The following is an 11,978-nucleotide window of genomic DNA, read 5'->3' on the forward strand; positions in this document are numbered from 1 at the left end:
TGCCACCTTTTTATTCTATCATCAATCTGTCCCTCTGTTCCAGCCCCTGTCCCACTATGCATGATCTGTTTTCTTCTGTCTCCCCTACGCAGCCTCACTCCTTTCTGTGGTCACAGAGGACAGCTTCAGTTCAATTCAGTTACTCAGTCATGTCTGACTCTGCGACCCCATGGACTGCAGCCTGCCAGGCCTCTCTGTCCATCACCAACTCCCGGAGTTCACTCAAACTCATGTCCATTGAGTCGATGATGCCATCTAACCATCTCATCCTCTGTCGTCCCCTTCTCCTTCCTTCCGTCTCTCCCAGCATCAGGGTCTTTTCATATGAGTCACTTCTTCACATCAGGTGGCCAAAGTTTTGGAGCTTCAGCTTCAGCATCAGTCCTTCCAATGAACACCCGGGACTGATCTCCTTTAGGATGGACTGGTTGGATCTCCTTGCAGTCTGAGGGACTCTCAAGAGTCTTCTCCAACACCACAGTTCAGAAGCATCAATTCTTTGGCCCTCAGCTTTCTTTATAGTCCAACTTTCACATCCATACATGACTACTGGAAAAACCATAGCTTTGACTAGATGGACCTTTGTTGGCAAAGTAATGTCTCTGCTTTTGAATATGCTATCTAGTTTGGTCATAACTTTTCTTCCACAGCTTCAGTGAGTGACTATTGAATACTGAGTGAATAGTGTCGCGATGGGAACGCCTGCATGGCTGGGATGGGGCGGGAAGCAGAGAAAGGAGGGGCCCCTTCCCAGTGGGAAACTCTATGACACGTGTGACTCAGATATTTGAAAATGTTGGAATGCCTGCATGGCTGGGATGGGGTGGGAAGCAGAGGAAGAAGGGGCCCCTTCCCAGTGGGAAACGCTATGGCACGTGTGGCTCAGACATTTGAAAATGTTCAAACCCTCCCCACTTCAGCCGCCATTTACCAAAGCCAGCTCTTCAAGGTTTGAGTTATTGGACGGAGCAGGGAAACCGAGGAGCAGAGGTGCGTTTTAAAATGATTTGCCTGCTCAGAGACAGAGGCTGAGGAGGAAGGTTAAAGGATCCAGGGTTCATTAGCACAGGAAAGGCGGAGCAGAGGGGGCTCATCCTGGAGGTGAGGAGCCTCCTTCACAGGCGAGCCCAGCCCCCAGGCAGGCAGCGTGAAGGCATCCTGGGGGGTGCAGCCCAGCCTCCTCTGGGGGGCTGTGTCTCCTCCGTGGAACATCTTCCCTCGCCACGCCCCTCCAGCCTCGAAGCGGAGCTGTGGAGAGAAGCCTGAGGACCAAGTTTACATCCTGAGCACCGCTTATCAACAGGACAACGAGCCACTGTCACATCCTGCTGCAGGGATGTGCTCCTAACGGCTAGTTTTCTCCCATCTCCTCCCATCCCTCAGCTCCCACCCACCTCTCCTTCCCACTGAAGATGAACAGGGCAGCCGCCAAGCCCCAGAAGTTGTCCCTGAGGGCCAGGGCAGAGAGCACCACAATGTCTTCCTGGGACCCCCCTCAAGTAACAGGCATCCACCTTCTCTCCGTGCACACACACCTGCACACACCTGTACACACCTGCACATATACCTGCACACATCTGTACACACACCTGCATGCACTCACCTGTAGACACACCTGCACACACCTGTACACACACCTGCACACACCTGCACTCACCTGTACACACACCTGCACACACACCTGCACTCACCTGTACACACACCTGCACATGTGTACACATACCTGTACACATACCTGCTTATACCTGAACACACACTTGCACACACATGGACATGCTACTCCCCAACTCACCAAACTCCCCTATGACTTACCTGTGTCCCGTCTAGACCAGAAGCTCCCCAAGGGCAGGACCTGCCTCTCCTTTCCTGTGTTCTCCCTGCCCTGTATCCGATGGACATCAGTACATATTTGATGAATAAACTAACCAGTGCAAGGGATGAACATTTTCTCCATGGTGGCTGCATGGTGGTATTCGATGGTTCTGTGAGACAAAAGCTACGTTAAAAACTTTTAGAAAAGGAGCCAGAAAGTGGAAGAGGCAAGAGAGTTGGTCTCTAAATCCCATGGCCTTTGGGGTAGCATCTCAGAAAGAGTTTCTGGGGCTGAAAATAAGGATTTTTCCCCCTGCATGACCCCCACGCCCCTCCCCAATAGAAAAGCCAGCCTCCTAGGTCCCAAGCTCTGGAGGCCTCTGTTACAGGCCCCCAAGTCCACTCCTCCCTGTCCTTGGTTTCCTGGGGACCCTAAGTCTGGAGGAGGTTAAAGAAAAGGGGGACCTTGGAGGCTACAGAGGGTTGGAGAGCCAGTGGGGGGTCAAAGGACTATGGGGTTCTGAACCTGCTGGAAGACCGTCACCCTCAGCAGGGCGCATCCAGGGAGGCTGGCCTCAAGGTCCCAGGCCCCAGGCGGCAGGCTCAGAGTCAGCAGGGCCTCAGGGTGGGCTGTGCAGCTGGGCCAGGGGATGTCTCAGCCTGACCCAGTGTGGATTTTACACATTGCGGGTTGGGGAGGGCCCAGGAATAACTGAGAGTGCATGCTCCCCCCCACCCCCACCCCCACCCCCCGCATGGCCAGTGGGAGGAATTTGCTTTAGGAACACACACATCACGATTGTGCCCAGCACAGGCAACACACGAGGCCCTTTCCTGAATAGACGGGAGGCCGCTGAGGAGCGGGGCCCTCGCCGGGACAACACTCGGCGAGAAGCAGGGTTCATGTCTCTCCTTCCCACTCTGCAGCCATCACCCTACCCAGCGGCAGGGCAGGCCCACCTTCCCAGTCTGAGTCTGTCTAAACTTGAGAATTTCTAGAAATGTCAGCAAACTCCCCCTAGAACTACTTTCCCTGTCCCACTCCAGGATCCCAGAGTGTCTCTGGAGGAGGTTTCCTGCCCCCCTCTCTGATCCTCGCCTGCTCCTGGAGCCCAGGGGTGGCAGGTGGTGGACGGCACTCAGGAGCCCCTCCATCTACCCGAGGCCACGCAGGCTGTCAGCGGTGGGCCAGGATTCGACCCCTGTCTCCAGACTCCCAGTTCTGGCCCTTCTTGCTGCCCTGGCCTTGACCACTGGGCAGAGATGAGGCTGCTCCAGAGAGACCAGTGAGCTGAACCAAGTGGGATGGGGAGGTTGCAGAGGGCACTTAGCTTCCCAGCTCTGGGCATCATCTGCTAGTTACCCTTCCCACTGGTCTTCCCATGCAGGTGGGTCATCTGTGTCTGTATCCTGGTGAGAAAGGGCATCAGTCAAAACAGGAAGCAGTAAGGGGTGCTTGGGGGCCCCAACATATGGGTGTTGACAGTCAATGACCCAAATCTTCCCTGAAATTGTGTGCATGTGTTAATCATTCAGTTGTGTCCGACTCTCTGCAACTCCATGGACTATATAGCCCACCATGCTCCTCTGTCCATGGGATTCTCCAGGCAAGAATACTGGGGTGAGTTGACATGCCTTCTTTCAGGGGATCTTCCTGGCCCAGGGATCGAACCCACGTCTCCTGCATTGGCAGGTGGATTCTTTACCGTCTGAGCCACCAGGGAAGTCCCTGGAACTAGCTGCCCAGAACTCAGTGCCAAGAGCCATGGGTGGGTGGCGCTCAGACACCAAAAGTAATGCCCTCACTCCAGGCAGCACCCCCACCCCAGTGAGCAAACCCACGACATAAAAGCTCATGTACATGTGACTCTGGCAGAAAGGGGCCAAGTAAAGCCTCCGAGCTGGGCGTGGTGGGTGTTGGCAGCCCAGCGGTGGTGAACGGTGGTGACAGGATGCCTCGTTTCCCCAGCAACGTCGTGGAGCCTGTTCCACAAATACCAGCCAGTGGGTGCCACAGCTGGCGGCCCAGAGGATTGAGGTCTGAGGCCCAAGTCTGCCGGCTGCCACCAGGCGCAGAGGGCCCTGGCTGCCTCCTCAGCGGCCGCCCCTGTGGCTTGGTTCTGCCTGTATTTATTCTGTCATTCAGCAAACCTCTCACATCTCTGCACCCACATCTGGGCATCTTGGGCATCTTGGTACAATCTCTGCTGAGACTGTCCTTTCTCTTCCAAGTGGTGAACTCCTCCTTCAACCTTAAGGTCCGCTTCAAATAGCCCTTGTTCAGTCAAATGACCACCGTGAGATAAGCTCAAGACAGTGGGTGGCAAAGATGGGCCTCATTCAAAAGGCTTCAAGGAAGCTCAAGCTGAGCAGATCAGAACAGGAGGGGAACAGTTGGTCAAGGACAGGACTTCTGGGTGAATAAACAGTTAAGACTCTCCATCAGCTGTCTTGAGGACTTCCCTAGTGGTCCAGTGGTTAAGACTTTGCCTTCTAGTGCGGAGGCATGTGTTCCATCCCTGGCCAGGGAGCTAAGATCCTATGTGCCTCACAGCCAAAAAACCCAAAAAACATGAAACAAGCAATGTTGTAACAAATTCAATAAGACTTTTAAAATGGTCCATATATTAAAAAAATTTCTTTTTAAACTGTCTTTAAAGGCATTGCAGAAGGAACACTGTCTTGCCCTGACCAGATGGCCTGGGACAAGCCCCTTTCCCTCCCCACACCCCAGAATCCCCTTTCCTAAAATGGGGACACTGAAAGAAGGTAATTCTTAAAGGCCTTCCAGCCCTTACAGCTTCATGAGTCTGATTCTGGAGTTCCCTTTCCCCTCTCTCTGAGGGCTACCTACCTTCCGGGGGAGCTTACATCCCACTTGTCCAACTCCAGGCCGGCCTCTGTCCCACTGGCCTCAGCCTGAGGTGGGGCTGGCTCCGCTAAGTTTTCTAGTGTGGGCTCACCAGCAGGCTCTCCCCAGTCTGCCTGGGGTCTCTGCCACTCCTACTCGCACCTCACCAGGATTTTCTCAAGGACCTAAAACAGCTACGTACTTCCTTCCTTCTCAGATTCTCTTCAAACTGCTTCCCTGACCTCAAAAGGATCCCACTATCTCTGGGGTGGAAAAACCCCTGTGTGGTGAACTCCATGCCCTGAGGCTTCTAGACTTTGCTCATATTGTTAAAACCAGACTACCTGGGAAAGATGGCAGATTGAACATCTAGTCTCATCCCTCGCAAACCCCACCAGAGCTGCAGTAAAGAGAGTCACGTATGTGTGTGTGTGCGCGCGCGCGCGCACACACACACACACACACACATATGCACGCATGCACGCCAGGGGAGCAGACCACAACAATGTTTGAGAAGCTAGAAAGCAAGTGGAAGAGTGGAACTAACTTCACGGATCCCCAAAAGTGAAATCTCAAACCCACAGCGAAGAAAACTGAGAACCAACCAGTGGAGAGAGAACTCTCAAGGAACCAGAAGTATCTGACCTTTTGGAACTCAGGGTAAAGGAGTGGCAGAAATGAAAAGGATAACCTAAAGTAGCCAAAGAAGGAGGTGGGTCCTGAGGTCCCCTCCGCACCTCACCGATGGACGCTTGCCCTCTCCCATTGCAGGGGAGATAGGAGATGTACACCCTGGGAAAGGGCAGAGAGTGACCCTTTGGTCCGGAGGCTCCAAGGTCTCATCACAAACTTAAGAATTAAGTAAATGTGCAAATTCCGAATGCCAAGGCCTTGTCCCCACACCCCCTGCCTGAAGCAGAGAGCTGAGTCTTTGCCCTGGGGGTGGGGGTGGGGTGAGGAGGGACCGGAAATGTCTTCTCTGGAGAAAGGAGCCCTGGTGAGCGGCGGCTCTCACCTGTTTGTTCAGATCTCACCACTCCCATCACCGTGACATTTCAGGACACTGCCACGTTTCAGGACACTGTGGCCAAGAGAAGTCTCTGCCAGCTTCCGGGAGGGGAAGCAAGCTGCCTTCACAAAGGGAGGCACAAGTTTGGGTTCTTACAGAGACACTGGAAGCTAGAAGATCCTTCAAAACTCAAGAGGTGGTGGGTGGTGATATGATCTAGAATTCTGTAAACAGTGAAACTCTTCGTCAGATGAGAAGTTAAAACGCAGAACGTTTCCAGACACACAAGAATTCAAAAATACCCAGAGAACTCCCTTCTCAGAAACCTCTAGAGAACGTGGTCCCTCTTAAAAGGAGGATTAACCCAAGAAGGAAGAGGCCACTGGACCCAGGAAGCAGGTGACTCAATACAGAAGAGCAGCCAGGGGAGTTTCCCCAAAGAGGCCAAGACAGAGGTCAGGCAACAGCTGAGCTCCAGACACGGGGTCGCGAGTCCTGGGCTCAATGGTGAGGAAGTGCTGGGGTGACGGGCTTCTCCGTGAAGATGAATCCAAGAGAGCCCCAGACACACCTAAATGTCTCAGGAGGGCCTTCAGCAACTGGCAAAATGCCTGGAGTGGAATTGGCAATAAACACACAGAAAATCAGGCTATGAAACAAGACAGTGATTAACTTCGAGCATAACTGCACTCTGTAAAGAAGGGAAAAGAGTCATAGCTCACCACATATTTTTTTAGCTATAGAAAGTGTCTCTGTGGTCTAATAATATTAAGAGTGGCTTGATCTATGCAAAATTGCATCACAGGTCAATGGGGAAGAGCGAGTGTGGGGAGGGCTCCCATGTCTGGGTGGAGCAGGGGGTGGTGAGTCAGGAGACAGTGTCCAGGCTGGAAAATGAAACAGTGAGTGTGCATGTATGTGTCTGAGGCACAGAGGCCACACCAAATCCTTGGGGGACGAGACTGGGCATGGCTGTTTGGGGGAGGGGCCCGGAGTTCTGTTGTGTTTTCACAACCAACCATCTAGAAGCAGGGGTCTCCAACCTCCAGGACCTAATGATCTGAGGTGGAGTTGACATGACAGTAATAGAAATAAAATGCACAGTGAATGTAATGTGCTCGAATCATCCCCAAACCATCCCCACCTCGTAGAAAAATCGTCTTCCACGAAATCGGTCTCGGTGCCAGAAAGGTTGGGGACTGCGGCTCTAGAGCGACCGGACCCCTTAGTAGATCCAAGGCATAAAACTGAAAGAGTGGGGTGGCTGAGCGTTTTCGCCCTGGTGAGTGATGGCCACATGGAGAGCCCTGGGCAGCACAGAGGGGCACAGGCTGTGGACTGGAGTCTTCTTTTGGAGCCTGAGATGCTAAATTACATTCTTGGAGGCAGCCTGCAGCTCAGAGGCCTGGGACCATTGAGAACCCAGAAACCTCTCAAGTCCCACCCCCGAGGACCATGAGCAGAGCTCAGTGGCTAGCAGTGGCCAGTTTCCAGCCCGGCCTCATTTATGGACAGTGGTCACACACACCTGTTCAGCCCCAGGTCCCAACTGTCCTGGCCTGACACCCTTTGGATGCTCTGAATATTTGTTGGATTAGTGTCATAGACAAAATATTGACTAAATTTGATCTCAAACCTGTTGTGTGTGTGTGTGTGTGTGTGTGTGTGTGTGTGTAAGTCTTTTTAAGGCTGTCTTCAGGCTGTAAGTGACAAAATGAATGTGTATGTGTCCCTAGTATGCTCTCAGTATCCAGACTCACCCCTTCTGAGCCTCACCTCCTCTAGGGATGTTTTGTGACCCCATGGACTGTAGCCCACCAGGCTCCTCTGACCGTGGAATTCTCCAGGAAAGAATACTGGAGTGGGTTGTCATACTCTTTTCTAGGGGATCTTCCAAACCCAAGGATCAAATCAGGGTCTCCTGCATTGCAGGCAGATTCTTTACTATCTGAGCCACCAGGGAAGCATTAGGGATGTATAAGGCAGGCGTTTTAGTCTTTCTCTTTGTCCAGAAGATAAAACCGAGAGTCTGAGAGGTTAAGAGCCCCAGGCCACAGGGCTCCTTGTGGAGCCTGAGAAGATATTTCCAAGCTCTCCTACTCTGAGTCTCACCTGTGCTCAGGCATCCTACTGCCTTTTATTTCATCTTTAATTCCCACTCCCAGCAGGCCTCCCAGAACCCTCAGCAGAGAGGAGGGAGGTAGAGGTGTCCACGCTCTGGCACGGGAGACCGTGTGCACAAACCCCAGCAGAGCCATCGGCTGCCTGCCCTCGGCACCTTCCTCCTCACATAGTTCATCTGAGACCAGCTCAGGGAGCAGCTAAGGGGGAGGGGCTTCCTGTCCACAGCCCACCTCGCTCACATCAAATTTGGAGGGAGAGCCAGGTATCGGGGTCTCCAAGCAGGACCTAGCGGAGAGGACACCCAGGGCAAGTGGGGTCTTGCACAGATCAAGCCCTCAGTCTGGGTTGGGCTCTCCCCCGCAGCCTCTTTTTAATTCTCACAACAGTGTTATACATTGGAAATGTTATCCCCATCTTCCAGATGCAGAAGCTGAGGTCCAGGAGCTCCTGACAGGCTAAGTTCACCCAGCTGCAGAGCAGGAAGCAGTACAGCAGAGCCCCCCGCCCTACACCTGCCACACGGAGGGACTGGAGTGGGGTTGCCGGGCGTCAAAACTGCCACGTGGGGCCGGTCCTGGGCCCCCACCGCCGAGGCACACCTCGCACCGAACATGACTGGCTCAAGGGAGGGCGTCGACCGGGTGGCGGGCCTGTGGGAGCTCGGTATTTTTAGTCATTTTGTCATCCAGACCGGGATGGAAAGATGAGAAACCACAGGGCCTGGCACGGGCCTCAGGATGAAATCATGAGCCCAAAATAGGTGGAGCTGAAGCCCTTGGAGGCCTGTCGTGGGGCCTCCACGCTGACAAGCCACAGATGCACTGGGTTGTTTCTTGTTTTTGTTTTTGGAGGGCCCCAGATCTCTTTTAGAAGGTATTAAATCAAAGGCTGTTTGAGCTGGAAGGAACCTTCCAGGTCTCAGAGTCTGACCCCTCCCTGTGTGAATGGGGTCACCGAGGCTGAGAGCAGAGGGCTTTCATCTGAGCACTGATGGGGCCCAGACCCAGCCAGGCCCATTCCTGCAACCCACCCCCTGCCCCAGCCTCCTGCCCCGTCTCCTCTCGAGGGCAGGATGGGGCAAGGTGTGGAGCCTGTAGCTGCCACATGGGGAGGCAGAAAGCCCTGGGTTTGGGGACCGTGGATCCATCTCTTTAGTCTTCTGTGATGCCCAGTGTTCAGATGACGATGTTATTATGGCTTTTGTAAGATTCCAAGGAAATGACCTATAAACACAACTTCCCGCTCTATCAACCTCGGGGTGTTTCTGGGAGGAAGGAGGTGTGCATGGTGGTGTGGGAGCCCCTTTTGGAAGCTTCCAGATCCTCCTTCCTTTGTCTCGTTCTGCTGGTACCCACCCTGGTGAGTGGTCAGCCCCGAACACCGGGGCGTCGGGACCGTAGTAATGATGTCATTCTCCTGCCTAGTCACTGTTCAGTGTAGGTCTTCTGGGTGTTCTGACCAATAAAAGAGGAAAGGGGGACTTCCCTGGTGGTCCAGTGATTAAGAATCCACCAGCCAATGCAGGGAACACGGGTTTGATCTCTGGTTGGGCAGGATCGCACATGCCCCGGGGCGACTAAGCCTGCGTGCCACAACTACTGAACCCTGTGCCACAACAAAAGATGCAAAGAAAATCCTGCCTCCTGCAACTAAGACCCAATACAGCCGAATAAATAAATAATATTTAAAATATATAAATAAAAGATGAAAGGAAGTCTGCTGGGGGCTTCCAGGGAAGGCTCCTCCAGGATTAAAAGGGAAAAACAAAGCACGTGGGAAGAAAAACTCCCTGGACATTGTCACAAGAATGTGACAATTGGTCTATTACAGCTTTACCACACGGAGCTCATCTGAGGGCAGAGGACAGCAGAGCAGAGAGACAAAGCGAGCCTGGGTCCTTGTAAATCTTACCTGTTTGCCACGTGAGACCACAGAGATGTCCACCTTGGGGTTTTTGATATTTGAAGCCCAGATCATTCCCGCTGCTACACATGAGTCTGCACAGAAGTACACGGTAATTTTCCTTTTAATGCCAAGGACTTGAATCTCCACGCAGCCCTTTCACAAGACAGGGCAACCTTATTAATCTAGCAGCTTCCCTCTTTTACTTGAACTTCCTGAAGCAGCCTTTCAGCCACTCGTCCACCCAGGACTCAGTGCAGTGGAATGGACGAGTTACAGCTCCTGTGAAAACAGATCTTACTGCACTTGGCTCTTCAGGGAGAAAAAGATGTGGTTTCTTCCATATGTGGATCCCACGAGGAATAGCGAGACCACAGCTTACAGACTCTCGGCTTCCTGGACAGTGTGCCCTCTGTTCTGGGCAGGGAGTGGCCCCAGCCCTGTTTGCTCCTGTCATTCCTGGCTGGTTCCCCACGATCAAGCTGGGAATGGCAGGTGTTTGGAATAGCGGCGTGTGTGTGTTGAGCTTACAACTGTAACTCTGAGTGCGTGAGTCTGTCTGTCCACGTGTGTGTAGTTAAACCTGATGGTAGGGGTGGGGGTGAAATTAAAACGTGCATGTGTATTTATGTGGCTAAGTCCTGTGGGTGCATGTGTGTATATGTGAGACAGAGAGGGAAAAAAAAACGAATTTGTGCATGTTTCTCTGTCCATCTGTGCGCCAGTATGCCTGAATTTCAGCTCAGGCCTCTGCAGCTGGAGCAGCAGCTCCTCTGAGCCCGCAAAAGAGGCTAGCGTCCCTTCCAGGCTCCTCACAGGAATCCACCAGGATTAGCTCTGAAGCGCCACTGCTCTCCTCCCAGGTGGGTCCAGACAGATCTGCACGAATGTAAATTCTGTATCTCCCGTGGGCCACGTTTCTTCCATGAAATTCCCCTCTGCCTGCTGGAATGAGCACAGTGACACCAGACTGAGGCCTCATTCAGGAGGGCCCCCAGGCTCCCTCAGGGCCCCCAGGCCCCCTCAGGGAGTCTGGGCCACTTCGGGAACTCAGATTCACACTTAGTCAAACGTGTTTATCTGGTTTTTCAGGACAGAGGAAGTCAGGAGTATGGGTGTGCTGGGTATTGAGGAGAATCTGCCAGATACAGAGACAGCTAGATCTTTAGTCCTTGAATGACCTTGAGCTGCCTGTTCTGACCAAAGGAAGATTGAGTGAAACAACTAGCCTCCAGGTCTAACAGCTTGTTATATGCAGCAACGGTCTTCAATTTTTGGTCTCAAAACATCTTTATGCTCTTAAAAATCATCAACAAACCCACAGAGCTTTAAATTATGTGGATCATATATATCCATGGGCTTCCCTGGTGGCTCAGATGTAAAGAATCTGCTCACAATTAGGGAGACCCTAGTTCGATTTCTGGATCCAGAAGATACCCTAGCAAGGGGAATGGCTTACCCTCTCCAGTATTCTGGCCTGGAGAATTCCATGGACAGAAGCCATAGTCCGTGGGGTCGCAAAGAGTCGGACATGACTGAGTGATGAACACTTCCATTTCATCTATCCATATTAACTCTATTGGAAATTAAAACTGGTAAAGTTTTAAAATATCTATTAATAAATTTTAAATAATAGTTACCCATTACTGTAAATGTTTCTGTGGAAAATAATTGCACACTTCAAACAAAAATATTTAGTGGGAAGGTGTCACTGCTTTGTATTCACAGTTTGATTCTTATGCCATTTTGCATTCAATCCATTGTGATATATGGGTTTGGTTGAACTATTTAAAGAATAGCTGGATACATACTTTAAAAAGAGGAATATGTTAATCTTTTTTTCCAGATAATTGTGGATATTCTTCAACATTAAAGTCTCAACAAGTGGTAGGTTCTTTTTTATATATACAATTGCCTCTGAGAGGTGGGATTACAGATAATTTTACTTTGCATTTTTTCCTTTAGTGCTTGTGTACATTTTCTATTTTCCTGGCATAATATTATTGCTCGTGCAAAAACATTCTGATTATATATGCAACACATTCTCTGTTAAGACATTTTAACAGAGAATATATACATATATATAAAACACTGAAAAGAATACTGAAACTGTCCATAAACTAACTACCAGAAGAATCATTTTGGTATATTTGCTATATCTGGTATATTTTCTTTCTTTAACTTTTTCCTTTGGTTATTTGAGTCTGTAATTTGGCTCATTTCTCTCAGGAAATACAGTTCATGTATATTCCATTGCATTTTTAAATTGTTATTTATTTT

The 11,978-nt window shown here is 51.3% G+C and overlaps 1 long non-coding RNA gene across 1 annotated transcript; it reads right to left on the reverse strand.

Moving 5' to 3' along the window:
* LOC106502641 lies at positions 593-10,152 on the reverse strand. The gene is made up of 3 exons (XR_001296275.2): positions 9,708-10,152; positions 1,813-1,982; positions 593-1,262 (listed from the first exon to the last, which is right to left on the reverse strand). It is a non-coding gene; the product is annotated as an uncharacterized LOC106502641 (long non-coding RNA).

Source organism: Capra hircus, chromosome 11 (assembly GCF_001704415.2).
Source record: "Capra hircus breed San Clemente chromosome 11, ASM170441v1, whole genome shotgun sequence".
NCBI classification, from domain to species: Eukaryota; Metazoa; Chordata; class Mammalia; order Artiodactyla; family Bovidae; genus Capra; species Capra hircus.